At 47.5% G+C, this 14288-nt stretch overlaps 1 protein-coding gene and 1 non-coding gene across 4 annotated transcripts in view; one reads left to right on the top strand and one right to left on the bottom strand.

Moving 5' to 3' along the window:
* TC2N (tandem C2 domains, nuclear) overlaps positions 1 to 14288 on the top strand; it is a 305672-nt gene that overhangs the window by 40548 nt on the left and 250836 nt on the right. The window lies entirely within an intron of this gene.
* LOC138527652 (U6 spliceosomal RNA) lies at positions 678 to 784 on the bottom strand. The gene has a single exon (XR_011283969.1). It is a non-coding gene; the product is annotated as a U6 spliceosomal RNA (small nuclear RNA).

The raw sequence follows: 14288 nt of genomic DNA, 5'->3' as shown, positions 1-14288 counted from the left end.
TTAGCAGTCGCTGGCTCTGGACTGCCAGGCCAATGTTCTTCAGTTCCCTTGGCGGGCATGGTAGACCCATTGATTAGGAGTGTGTCTGCCAGCTAGCCTCACAGGAGTCTTTAGCTGTGGGCGTGCCTGTTATCAAACCCAGTCCTGGCATGTCATGTCATGTCATGTCCTTCCTTCCTTCCTTCCTTCCTTCCTTCCTTCCTTCCTTCCTTCCTTCCTTCCTTCCTTCCTTCCTTCCTTCCTTCCTTCCTTCCTTCCTTCCTTCCTTCCTTCCTTCCTTCCTTCCTTCCTTCCTTCCTTCCTTCCTTCCTTCCTTCCTTCCTTCCTTCCTTCCTTCCTTCCTTCCTTCCTTCCTTCCTTCCTTCCTTCCTTCCTTCCTTCCTTCCTTCCTTCCTTCCTTCCTTCCTTCCTTCCTTCCTTCCTTCCTTCCTTCCTTCCTTCCTTCCTTCCTTCCTTCCTTCCTTCCTTCCTTCCTTCCTTCCTTCCTTCCTTCCTTCCTTCCTTCCTTCCTTCCTTCCTTCCTTCCTTCCTTCCTTCCTTCCTTCCTTCCTTCCTTCCTTCCTTCCTTCCTTCCTTCCTCCTCCCCCCTCCCCTCCCCTTCCCTTCCCTTCCCTCTTCCACGGGAACTTCAGTGTCTGCTGGTGCAGCCTGCAGGTGTTGTTTTTTCTTTTTTTTTTTTTTATATGGAACGCTTCACGAATTTGCGTGTCATCCTTGCGCAGGGGGCATGCTAATCTTCTCTGTATCGTTCCAATTTTAGTATATGTGCTGCCGAAGCGAGCACAGCCTGCAGGTGTTGTGGGCTCCGCTACCTCTTGCTGTAGTCCCTCTTACTCTGGTAAACTTAAACCTCTGTGGTTCACTCTCCGGAATGCATTGTGTATTCGGTCATTTATATTTGCCAAGTGTGGGACTGCCATGGACCTTTCGGGAGAATGAACTTAAGGTCTTTGTCTCAGGGCACAGCCAGGTCACAACTTCCGCCAGCTACCCAGTGAAGATTCAATCTCTTTCATTACAAGCAACCTTGCATCAAATAAGAGAAAGGGAAGTCAGTGAAGGTAATGGGCACAAAGAGGTTAGGACTAGAACAGTTAAATGGATTTCAAGCATCTTTTTGAGCGCATTCTTTGACTTTGAAGGGCACAGGCTTCCCCAGCTAATTGTGGTTATTTGGAGAAAATCCCTATCCTTTTCCATGAGGGGTCCGCACTACAGGGCCTAGCAGAGTTGTCGAACTCCGAGCCTCGAGAGCCAGAATCCGGACGGGTTTTCAGGATATCCCTCATTAATTTAGATTTTCGCCAAGTACCGGAAAAAGAAGTACATCAGTTATTGGAGGCTCTTAAACCCACAAATGACTCTTTTTCCTCTTCCGGCTTATGTAGCAAAGCGTCTATCCCTGGACTTGACTCCTTTCATGCCCAGGTTTATTAATAGATCTTTGATGCAAGGGATAGTTCCCTGTACTCTGAAACAGTCTATAGTCACTCCTCTATTGAAAAAAATTACTTTAGATTCAGAGATTCTTCAGAACTATAGATCGATAGCAGGCCTTTCCTGGCTGGCAAAACTTATCTAAAAAGTGGTCACCAGTGAATTGCAGGAATTTGTGAAGTAGGAGTCATTAATGGACAAATTCCAGTCTGGCTTTAGACCAAGACATGGAACACAGACCGCCCTCTTATCTGTACCGAATGATTTGCTGGTGGCCGTGGACCGGGTGAGCTTTCCCTTTTGGTGATGCTGGACCTGTCTGCGGCCTTTGATACAGTGAACCACTTAATTCTTTTAGATCGATTGCAGGCTGTGAGAAAGGTTCCTAAGCATGCCATTTGTTGGTTTCGATCATTTCTGCTGGATCGTCATCAGCAGGTGAGACTGGGTGAATTTCTCTCAGACTCGACTGGGATGAATTGTAGTGTCCCACAGGGATCATCACTTTCACCCCTACTGTTTAACCTGTATATGCGTTCTCTCTTAGAGATCTGGAGACGCCATGGGATGAGCTTTCACACCTATGCTGACGATACCCAGATCTTCACCAGGTTTGTCAACCCTGATGAAGCATTTGGCAAGTTACGACAGTGCTTGGACGAAGTTGATCATTGGATGTCCAGCAATCAGCTGCAATTAAACGCAGCTAAAACTGAACTGATTCTATTCGCTCCAAGACATCTTCTCATTGCTGCGAAAAGAATATCTGTCCCAATTCTTTTAGGAGCAAACTTAAAGTTTGTTTCCAAGGTTAAGAATTTGGGCTGTGTGTGGCAGGACGACCTTATCAGTGATTGGCAGGTTGGAGCAAAGGTTCAGGCGGTGCACCATGATTTGAGACTCTTAAGACAGGTGCTCCCCTATATCCCTGAGGAGGATCTTGCTTCAGTAGTGGGTGCTCCGACTAATGCTCATCTGGACTATTGCTATAGTCAGTGCATGGGCATTCTGTTCCGAGCAAATTTCAGAGAATCCAGAGGGCCCAAAATGAGGCAGTTTGATTTTTAAGCTGGGCAAAAGTGCCCATGTGTCTCCATCTCACCGGGCATTATACTGGCTGGCGGTGGAGGATCGCATTAGATTTAAGGTGGCTTGCCTTGTTTCCAAATGCTTGAATAGGCTTGCTCCAGCCTATTTGAGTGAATTGCTTCAACCTTATCAACTTACAAGAGACTTGCGATCCAGACACTGTAATATCCTTTCAATTCCTTACTCAGTATATGCAACAGGAGGAGACAGAAGATTTGCTGTTTTTGGACCAATGTTGTGGAACTCGCTTCTAATTGAGAAAGTCATTATGTCAATTTCTTAATGTCCTCAAAACATTTTTGTTCAGGTAGTTTATTCAAATGTCCTTGTCCATCTGTTCTCCCTTTGGGCTTGGTTCTGTTTTGCTTGAAGGTGATATGTCATCGGCGCCGCTATATGGTTTGGTCTGTCATGTGCGCGATATAAATGCAAAAATCAAATCAAATATTCATGATGAAAAAAATGCATACATTTAGAATCATTGTATACAAATTTATTTCATGAATATTAATGCGGGGTATCCAGAAAACCCGGAATGGATCTGCAGCAAAATTGGGTTCGCGGCGAAATTGCCTCCAGTCAAATCTGCTGCGAACAATTATGCCACGGTCAAATCATACCAATTTGTTACAAATGCTATAGTGAATCTTGTTTTGGGCATATGCACCACGCTACATTCTGTCTCCACCGGCTACTGATACGTTTGCACATTTCATACTTCCTGGCCTGCAGAACCTTGACAACAATTTCCCCAGTCTATTGTAAGTCCTGTGTGGTACACAAAGGGCAACTACACAAAACTGGAGATCTTCATTGGACATACACCTTGAGGAGTACGCAGCACAGGTCGGTGCGTACGCCGGCGTTCCATTTTCTCTCTGGGACGTCATATTGCTGATGTGCTTTTGTTTGTATCTTCTGTTTTAGAAGCCGGTGTGAGTGATGATAGGATGGTGTGAGGCACAGAACCCTGGGTGGGTGCTTGAAGGCCAGTTAGACCCTAGTGAATGGATCGATGGAAAACCAGTGGATGCTTAGATGAAAGAGTTTACTACTTCATGTTTCTGGTGACCTGACTTACATATATGGAGTATAACATCACTGCTTGTTGTGGCCTGGCTCCAAAGTCATCTATCGTTAAAGCAGTTTTTCACTGTTTTTATTTTTACTGTGGTCTCCCCCCCCTTAAATGGGGCTGTATGACTAACAAATAGTCCTGGATAGGTTTCAAGAGGCGGTCGTGTCTTTTCTTCCTCCAACGAGCAGCTTAGACCTCCATCCATCTCCCTTGGCCCAGTTACCCGAGACCACACTCGTAGCCCAGGTATGCAACGCTCATCTCGTCTTTTATACAAGAGGCGGGGGGGAGACACAGTTCACTCCCACCTCGGCCGTACATCTCCCCGTAGAAGTCCCCTGGCCATCAGCGGTGACATTTTGCCAGGAGTTGGCTCTGGAATCCGGTGAAATGATTATCCACACACATACACATTTAGGAAGAGGGAACCGAGCGTAAATGTCGGGAACTACAACAGTACTTCTATTGAAAAGCATGCAGGCCTGGGAGTAAACGCCAAGATGGTCTGCTAATTACCGCTACAGTACCAGTCAGGTAATGGGGGAGCTAGCCGCCAATTACCGCAGAGTACCAGTTAGGTAATGGGTGAGCTAGCCCCCAATTACCGCCAGAGTGCCAGTAAGGTAATGGTGTAGTTAGCCCTGATTTTTAGAGCCCATAGGACTGCCCAGAAATTCTGTGTGATTTATCTTGAGCGGTTATTTCGCTGCACTAACTCCTCCATTTCTTGGAGGTGCATGAAGTTACCACCAGCTCGAAGTATAGGCAAATCGAATACCCCCACCAGTGGTTCCTTAGCGGCAGCAGCGCCCTGGGCAGGTTAAGAAAAATGTGGCACCTCCTCCCGCACACTTCTGGTCAATGGTGGGGGGGGCATTCTTTTTTAACTCCCCTCTCCGGCACCTGAGCAGGGAGTTAATCACTGGAATAGACCGCTCATGCTAATATATGATCGCCCTATTCTAATGAAAACCACCTCGCTCCTGCGTTGGTAGCAGGGAGCTAATCATCTCAATAGGGTGCTGATGCTTTTGTGCAGCACCCTATAGTTATTAAATGCACCCCACCACCGCGGGCGCATTTAATAACAATGAGGTGCGGCACCTGAGCAGGGAGTTAATCACTGGAATAGAGCACTCATGCTAATATATGAGCGCCCTATTCTAATGAAAACCACCTCGTTCCTGCGTTGGTAGCAGGGAGCTAATCATCTCAATAGGGTGCTGATGCTTTTGCAGCAGCACCCTATTGTTATTAAATGCACCCCACCACCGCGGGCGCATTTAATAACAATGGGGTGTGGATGCGACTTCTCCCACTACGCTAGCTTGGGTGAGTCCTTGAAAGACTCCTCCCGAGCTGCCAAGGAGGGGGGCTAAGGGTGCCCTTGGCGGGTCAATGGCATCCCGGCCGGTCCCCCGGCCCGCCGTGCCCTAAGGCCGGCCCTGGCAGCAAGCAATACATATGAATCACGCTGGATTGTAATTAAAGAACCCGTGATGTTTAAATGATATGTTATGACATTTATAACGTTCCTGTACACAAGTGTGTCTAGGCACCACAAGACAAGGGAGGAAAGACATAGGGAGGACAAGACAAACGATCATAGTAGGCCTTGTGTCAATTAGATTGTGCAAGTGCGAAAACGAGAAGTGCAGGGGAAAGGAGAGGGGGAAGTGCAAGGGGGATGAAAGGTGGAAGTGCAATCAGGATAGCATGGCTCTGAGTAAGTGCAGCCAGGGCAGCGCTGCTCTGGGTAAGTGCAAGGAGGCAGGGGGGTTGTAGGGGTTACAGCCCCTAAGAGCGAGGTAGGCCAGGGGGCAGTGCAAAGGGAGACTGGTAGTGGAGATGCCTGGTACATAGTGAGACAATGAGGGAACCAAGCAACCAGCCGGCGCAGCAGACAGGTAAGTCAGCAAGGGAGGGGGGAAGGGAGAGAAGGCAGAGGAGAAAAGGAGGCTCTTGAGCTGCTTCTGTAACTTCAGGTGGTCCGGTTCAAGTCTGAGCGGGGCAGGGAGGCTGTGCCAGAAGGAGGCACCTACAGACGAGAGAGAATGAATGTGTCAGCGCTTAGAAACCTCTGAGTATTAAGCGTGTTATAAATAACCAGTTATACATGATACATTATTATAAATTATAAATACGACTATTAATGGGAACTTAGGGTTCAAGGCTGTTGGAATTACCAGCTGAGTGTGCAGGGGGTCGATGTGGCCCCTTTTAGATCTGCACGATGCAGAGACCAATACAGCGTCCCCGAATGTTGCGCAATATTCATTTAACTGTCAAGAGTTTGGGGATTTTCAGGATTTAGGGAAACGTGGACTGTTCTAGAATAGTCTGGTGTCATTTAATTGGTAGGTGGGAAATTACCATATTGCCTACGATGTTAGGTGTTCTGGATTTGGCAGATGTTCTAGAACTGTCAGGTATGATATTTATACCCAGAGGTTTCTAAGCACAGACTGGGGATCGATCCCGTGTTGCTCCATGTCATCTTGCTTCCAAGGCGAGTAGATTGCCCCAGAGCTATCCTCCTGAGAGGAAATGTCCAGCCGTCTTGAATTCTTCGGGGTTCTAGAATCAGTAGGCCTTCTGTGTCTGGTATTATAGGCTGGCAAGTGCTGTGAAATTATTAGATTTTCATCAAGCGGCAAGCGCATTGGAATGTTTCAGGTGAATTGCTTAATAGCCAGTGTTCTTACATTGTCAGGGGATTGGAAGGCAAGGACCTTCGGAATGTGGTTGGCTGCTATTGCTGGCCAATGAGCGCCCTGTAGAGAGATGATTGGCTCCACCCTGGACGTAGTAACACCACAGATGTGTGCCATCGAACAGGCCAGTCTTCATTGGCCCTCCGGCCTCCAGGGCTGTCAGATACTTCCAGGGTCCCACCACCGGGCGCAGCAGGAGGGACGGTCCACCTCGCAGGGCTGGGAGTTTTAAAACACATTTGACTCTCCGGGCACCCCCCAGGCCGCCTCCAGGCACACACAGCCTCTCCAGAAATGGCAGCGCAGGCGCGCCAGCAGCTGCACTGCCCTGCGGACTCCTACCAGCTGCAAGTAGGCGAGCACCCAGCTCCGGGGTACCGGTTCTGCCCAGTGCCTGGGGGTGGGCTCTCTGAAGTCTGTTGCTTGACAGACACTCTGTATGCCATGCTGTGATTGCCCCACGCCCACATATTGGTGGTAACGCATCTACTGCCACTTTTCACTGCACTGCCAAACTCAAAGGCCGCGGTGGTTATCTCCTTCATTTAGGGTGGCCGGTACATACAACTGGACAGTATTTTCCATACGGTCCACGCTGCCTAGTGGCAGTACCCAGATGTCGAAGTGAGCGGGAATGGTCGGGAGCGGAGTTCTGCTACTTTTATTTTTAACTATTAAGAGTTCCACTACTTTTTGCAACCATTTTCACAATTACGGAACTGTCTTTGTAAAGTTAAAGCACTTTTCTCCACTTTAACACCCAATAGCAGTTACAGCTAAACTGAAATCGGTTTCAACCTAACTGACTGTCTAGCAGCATGACTGCAACCCTTGAAAAATGTGTTGCACGTTACCCCCGGCCCAGGTCACAGTTCCACTACTTTTTTTGGTACACTTCTACCACTAGCAGTACCGCAAGTCACGGCGCGCGCGACGCTCTCCCGCCGCACCGTCTGAGTTATGGCGGAAGACGCCGTTCTGCACGCAGGGGTATTTTTCCCTTATTCAGGCAGGGAACACGTTCTTGCTCTCCTTCCAGGTAAATAAAGCTTTAAACTGCCTGCGGCACTGTCTGTGTGGCAAAGGTGGAGATGTCAATTTCATAAAGACGTGCCACTGACCCGTGCATACATTCACAACAAATACATACAAGGAAGCTGCCACCCACCCGCCCCTGGCAGAATTAATCCGAAAGTGAATCTTTTGTCATCTTCTCAGGTGACTGAGGATGAATGGTTTGTGGGTCAAGTGTCCCCATCTGCTTGGTTTGCCACCCCTCTCCCTACGTATCTACCCATGGTCGGTGTTGATTCTACTGCAAGAGTAGCCGCCTATAAGATCACCAGCAGGGGGCGCCCAATCGGAGTAGCAAATAGTAGCAAGTGCCAGTAAACAGGGATTGGCAGGAGGGGCGGGGGGGAGCGCAAAATGCCCCTATGCCTAGGGCAGCCAAAATCCTTGCACCTGCCTTGTCCACTCTATTTACACGGCAATCCAGGAGGTTTGACATGATCTTGGAGAAAGTCCTCTAGTCATTCATCTGTCCTGCCACATTTTAAATGTGTGCTTTGGGCGGTTGAACTACCTCTCCCATTAGCCCTAGTCATCAGTGGATGGTAAGTGATCATGGGTGTTGTGCAAAACAGTAGGAGACCCACTAGTTGCAGGCCCCAGGTCTAAAAGGAAGGCTGCCTCTCAAAATTTCACAGGATGAAACAGTGGCATGTCTTTATAGAAACACATTTTATGAAGAATGCACTTATAACGAAACTTTTACAACGAAACAATATAACACATTTGGGGGGGTGCCTCCCAAACCCCTGTTTCCCACCCCTAAAAACTCACCCCAACAGTTTCCCCACTAGATTTAACCCTTTACCCCACCCCCCACATACATTTTCGTTATGTGTTTCGATGTAAACCTTTCGTTATAATTGCAATCTTCATAAAAGATTCGTTATAAAGACTACATACCGATGAAACGTCCAAACAATCATTAATTCAAAATGCGGGTTGCATGTGCTTAATATGCCGGTTACATGGCCTTATCAGGGCACTGATCCTGATGGCACCCGAAATTAGTGTGCAGATCTGAATAATTGAGGAAGTCAATAACAACAATTAAAAAGAAAAACATTATGACAACGATGATATAAGCAAAAATGCTGGTTCTCATTGGATAATTGGAACATAATATCATGCAACAACATTTTGGACATCACATATTAGTTGTTTTACAGGTGTGAAGATTAACAATTTAAGGTGAAATGAGCCTAGGGGTTGCACAGATTTAGCGCCACCCCTAAGCGAAACATGTGTCGGCAAAGGCATGTTCTATTGATTTACCTATACTGCTTCATGATATTTGGTTCCATGTAAATTTATTGTAAAGCAATCGTCCTATTTTGCACAATTATTAGGCACATTGTGAAATGCTTAGCATTGTACAAGTAATTAAAAAGTATTCCAAAATATTGGTTGTTTACATGCTCATTGTTGGCGCACACAGGGCCGTGTTCTGTAGATTGCAAACAATCTTTCATGTCAGGGATTTGACTTGCGTGTAACTGAGTAGGGAATTAGATTCTCCGTCGCTAGCCAAGCTCAAGAGTGACAAATGAACGTGTGCAACCATGGTGCCCATGTGGGTGTTATGCCCTAGTTTTTCTTCTACAGCCAGCGCAATACAATATAGCAACGCTTCACCGGCATGGCTTTTGAATTTACTAGTATTGCCAAAGCTTTTTTTCAGGGCATAGGTTTTGCAGCAGCTCGACAAATGGATTTCTGAGCCACTGATGTTGTTAGAAAGCCAGAGGTTGTGTGCCGCTTTGTCTGCCACTTCAGGGATTTCTCCCAGCAGAACACATCTTTTCGTTTGTCCTCCAGCTTTAAAGTCAATGGGCCTCATTATAAATATTGCGGAATGGGTTAACTGGTGCCGCTAATGGTGGCAGACCCGTTAAACCCATTCCGTAATATTACGAGGTTCCCTCGTGGGACCCGATGTGGACGTCTGGTTTTACCGGGTCCCGCGAGGGGACCAGGGAGCAAACAACAGGCCGGTTGTAATCGGCCCGTTGTTAGCTCCCGCGCCCATTCCCATTGAGCCCTATGGGGGCTCAAATGGGAATGGGGAAGGTCCGGGCCCGGGTTCCCTGAGGGAGGAATTACCGGGCCCTCCAAACTCGGAATGGCCCGGTAATTCCCCATTCAGGGAACCCGGACACGGTTTTGGAGGTAGCCATGCCCTTATTAAGGCCCAAAGTCGTAATGAGGCCCAATGGCTTTGCATTTTCTTGTTATTTCATACTTGTGGCTGTGGATATGACTTTATGTGATGCTAAGATCACAATGTTTTTTTTTGATCCTTGATATGCTCTCTGCGTCATTGTCGGTTTAGGTCTATTTGGTGGAAAATATTTGGCCTTATCCAATTTTACCTATTTTTGGTCCAAAATGTGGGGGTTACCGCCCCCCCTAGTCCCCTCATTCCCTCCACCTTAACCTATTCCCTTACCCCTTCCCATATATTTATTTAATTTAATTTGACTGAAAAGAACGATCAAAAAAATGCAGTCAAATCGAAAGGGTAAAATGTTTTTCGATCAAGTATTCTAATACCTCATTGTCTTCTTCCTTCTTCCTGTCCTCTTTGCACCATAGTTATTATGTTTTGTTCCTCAGCTTTTATACCGCACCAGTCACCACCACAGTGGTCTAGTAATGCTTAGGCTTGTCTGCAGTGTGGCGTTTTGTGCCTGTGCCACGGATCTCCAGACGTTAGTCTGCGGAGAAATGGAAAAGGGACTATGAAGAGAGGATAGGTGAAGGGGAGCAGATTTGTAACAATCCATGGAAAGGAAGAAAGGACTGAAGTTTGTGATACTTTGCCCTGCTCTGGTGCTAAATCAAGAGTCTCTCTTCTGGATCCCCTGAGGGCTGCTTCCAGGACTGCTCCTGAGATCCCTAACCAGATGCTTACACCAGATGCACCCCACAGGATCCACAACGGCAAACCAGCTGCGCCTTACACGTGCCTTTTTTTCTGAGAGCTATCAGTCTGCGTCCAGTCTTGTGCACAGGGTCCCCCTACTTTATGGTGATGCCCTACATCTCCGTTAGGCCACAATTCTTCTAGCGGCCAACAAGTCTTGCACGTTTACCTCCAACAAAAATGTTAGATAGCAGTAAGGCATCGGGGGCCATTTTGCAGAGCACTTCTGTGACCCATATACAATCAAGACACCCATGAGAAGAGGGCTTGCTCCTCTTGCCCCTAGGGCTTGTTTTCCTGAAATTGACTGAACTCGAGGAGCCATGTTTAGACTTCCCACCAGAGCTATGCGAGGAGGGTGGAGGCGCAAGACTTTTGCTGGTCTCCAACATGTCCTCTAGGCCATTTATCCCATTTCCATACTCTGGACCCAAACCATAGGGACTAATTCAGAAGAACAGGCAGTTCTAGGCCTATAAAATGTCCTGGAAAGTGATTAAACAGAAGAGAGAGAGAGAGAGAGACAGAGCTTTTTTAGCCTGCATAGACATATTTGCAGGGTCCTGACTTGGCTACACAGAAAGTTGATGGCTGTGTGGACCAACCTAAGGGATGCATGCAGGAGTTGGTCTCCTGGGGGACCCTGCTCAAGGATGTAGCTCTTTCCGGGGCCAAGTGGCTCAGTCGCAGTACAGAGTATAGGTAGGCCACCATATCCCATTGGTCAGAAGGGCAACAATCCCCTTATCGATAACTGTGGGGATTGCTAGCCTGGTTAGAAGGACACCATATGTCTTAGTGACCTGAGGCGCTATATTCCCAGACCTACAAAAAGTGTACCAAGCACTATTCTCAAGGTGTGAATTACAGATAGAGCGCAGGGCACTACAAAATGTTTTAAGAACATCTGGACAAAGAAGTAACTGGGCACAATATGCCTGACACTGTGGCAAGAAGTGGCTGGATCCTGTATTCCTGGGACTGTGAGTGCAGCAAAGACGCGGCTGAGGGTGTAATTTTCAGGAAAGCTGCGGGAGGCCAGTATCCAAGCACTATACGCCCGTGTTTATCCTATCCTGGCCCTCTTGATATAGGCCATTCCCCAGGGAGACAATCCCTGTTCCCTTGTAAAGAAAACCCTACAGACATTTATTCCAACCAACCCCTGTTTGCAAATACTATATCTTTGAACCTCAGTCAAACCAGCAGTGTGTTTGCTGCCTTTGTATTCGCTCTAGCATTACTCGGCTCTGGGTTTATTGGTGGACAGGGGTCCTCGCTGGCAAAGGTCTTCCACAGGCCTTTTCCCTCTCAATTGGCTCTTCGGGCATCTTCTGACTATAGATGTCTTTCTAAATGGTGACGATAAGATTACACTTCAGAGCTCTGATCAACGAAGGACTCTTCAAACCATTGGTACCTTTGGGGAATCCAGCCCCTGTTGTGGCCCCGCCCACGAATATAGGTGTGACTTCTCCTTTGGTGCTAGCCATCCTGTCTACCTCTGCAGTATTGGCTGGTGGGCCTCCTAAGCTCACTCCCTTTGCACCAACAGTGTGCCATTGGTGTTTTGAGATATGAATCCTTTGACTGAAAACCTGGATTCCTCCAGAGCTACTCCTGTGGAACTTAGATATCATCTGCAGAAACTCAGAGATGATGTATTTTCTCCTTCTCAATATACCTTGAGGTGTTGCGCTATCTTCACCCTGCTTTACATATGGGGACGACACACAGGTTCTCTTAAGATCGCAAATGACTTTGGCAAATTGTCAATAAACTTCCAACGAAAGTTACAGAATAGATTCATGCGAACAAAATAAAATGACCTGCAACCCAAAAAGATGGCCCATATGCCTGGCCCGTGCCACACACCAATACACAAAGTCAGTAACCTTGGCATCATTGTTGATGTGAGCTCGCATTCGATGCCGATTCTTCCTAAGATCCTCAAGCCACATCTCTACAAATGACAGAATAACCATTGCAAATGCATTCGCCTGCTCCTGTCTTTACTATTGTGCCGGCTTAGGATAACTTAGGGGCAACATGCTCGCCTTGGAAGCAAGACGACACGGAGCAACACAGGTTCGATCCCCTGGTCCACGCTTAGAGACCTCTGGATATTAAGCGCGATATCTATCATAGCTACCTTAGTTTTCCCAAACTCCAAATCCTAGCTAGTTCAGAATGCAGCTATCCCTAGGTTACAGCCCTATGGTCCTATCTCACAACTATCAGAACGATTCACCGACTTCCCAAACTACAGAGAACCGAAATCAACGCCTTCTGCATTGCTCACTGCACCTATCATGGCACTGATCTCAACATCATCCTTGGAGCTCTCAGAACACACGCAAAGCAGATGATGAATGCAACCAACAACAACCTGCTGGGTCCCCCCAAAGTCTGTTGCACCAGGAAAGGTGGCTGAGCCTTTGCTGTTCAAGCCAGCAACCTCGGGCACTCCCATCTCGCCTACATCAGCGACCCAGACAACCACCTTTGTTTCAGGAAAGCATTGTAAACGTAGTTGTTCCTGTGCAGCATCTAACTCGCGGTCTACTTTCCCCCTCTCCTAGTGTCCCACTGTTGGTCAACCTCTTAGCAATAAGATACCGTGGGGTGAAAGTGGTGCTTTTACAGGTAAATACATTCAGTAATTAATTAAAGGATATGGGACCTGAACATTGTTGTTCGTCCTTGGTCCATAAACCTTTTGACTGTATGTCCTTCCTCGTTGTGGTCACAACAGCCCGTAGGCAGCAAGGCGAGTGAACATCAAGCACGGTCTAACTCTGTGGCCTTCATAATCTTCCAGAAGTGCAACGCAGTCCCGAGAACCCTTACATCTTTCCTTACGAAGGTCCTGTCTGACTCTATTCTACACCAAGAGAGTACTCTTTCAACGTTCCCAATCCTACCTCGGCGGCCGACAGAGCTCTTTATGATTTGGATGTCAAGAGAGCACCAAACATTTATCCAGTCGGGATGAAGGGGAACATTTATCGGATCAGCTCTTTGGGACATAGAGGGGCCTCTCTAGGGGCAAGCAAGCTTCTAAAGCTGCCATGGCTCGCTAGATAGTGCCATGCGTGGTGGAAAGCTCCCCCTTGCAAAAAGCACCTCCTACGTAAAGGCTTCAAGACCATTCAGTGATAGCCAAGATGGCCTTGGTGGCTTTTCAAAGGCTTGTCCCTTAGGACAACATGGCTAAACCTGCCGCTTCTGCTTTGCCAATGGTGTTCTGTAACCGATATGGTATGGAGACTGGCTCAGAGCCAGAACCGATTTGGTCAGGCAGTTCTACAAAACTTATTTGGCTAAACTAGACTAAGGTCCAACACTCCAGGGTCAATTTCCTTGGTGATCTCCGACAGGTATGGAGGAAAAGGGACAGGACGTATGAGTAATAACACGGTGCTCGTTGTAGTGATACTGTATTCCGGTTCCATGTGTTAAAATCGTGGCAAAAATGGCTGTGGACACAAAATAACGCGGCAAAAAGGCTGTGGTTTTGTCGCTGCAATCCATGTGAAGGATGCAGAGGTCACCCCGCTACCCCCGGACCTATTATACCATTTAAGTGGAGCGGGGGACACCCCCGCAACCCCAGCTCCCATTAAATGGTGTAATGGGGTACACCTTTACTGGGTCAAACGCAGCATTTTTGCCGTGATTTTTTACACAGGCAACATTTTTGCCGCGATTTTATCAATGCATATCGTATTCCTAGTCCATAGTTCTATTTCTTCCTTACGCCCTCCCACCTTCCCCACTAAGATATCCGTCTGATATGGGGTTGGCGGATGGAAAGGGACAAGTAGCTAAAGAGGAATTTGAAAGCGATACCTGAGGGACAGGTGCAGGGTTTCTGGTCATGTTCCAATTACCAAAACTTCCACAAGTTTGTAGAGAATCGAACTATGGACTAGCAATACAGTAGTCACAATGCTGAACAGCTTGTTCTTTC

The sequence above is a fragment of the Ambystoma mexicanum genome, chromosome 14 (genome assembly GCF_040938575.1).
Source record: "Ambystoma mexicanum isolate Mex_15411 chromosome 14, UKY_AmexF1_1, whole genome shotgun sequence".
Classification (NCBI taxonomy): Eukaryota; Metazoa; Chordata; class Amphibia; order Caudata; family Ambystomatidae; genus Ambystoma; species Ambystoma mexicanum.
This window is presented reverse-complemented; position numbering and strand designations above follow the sequence as displayed.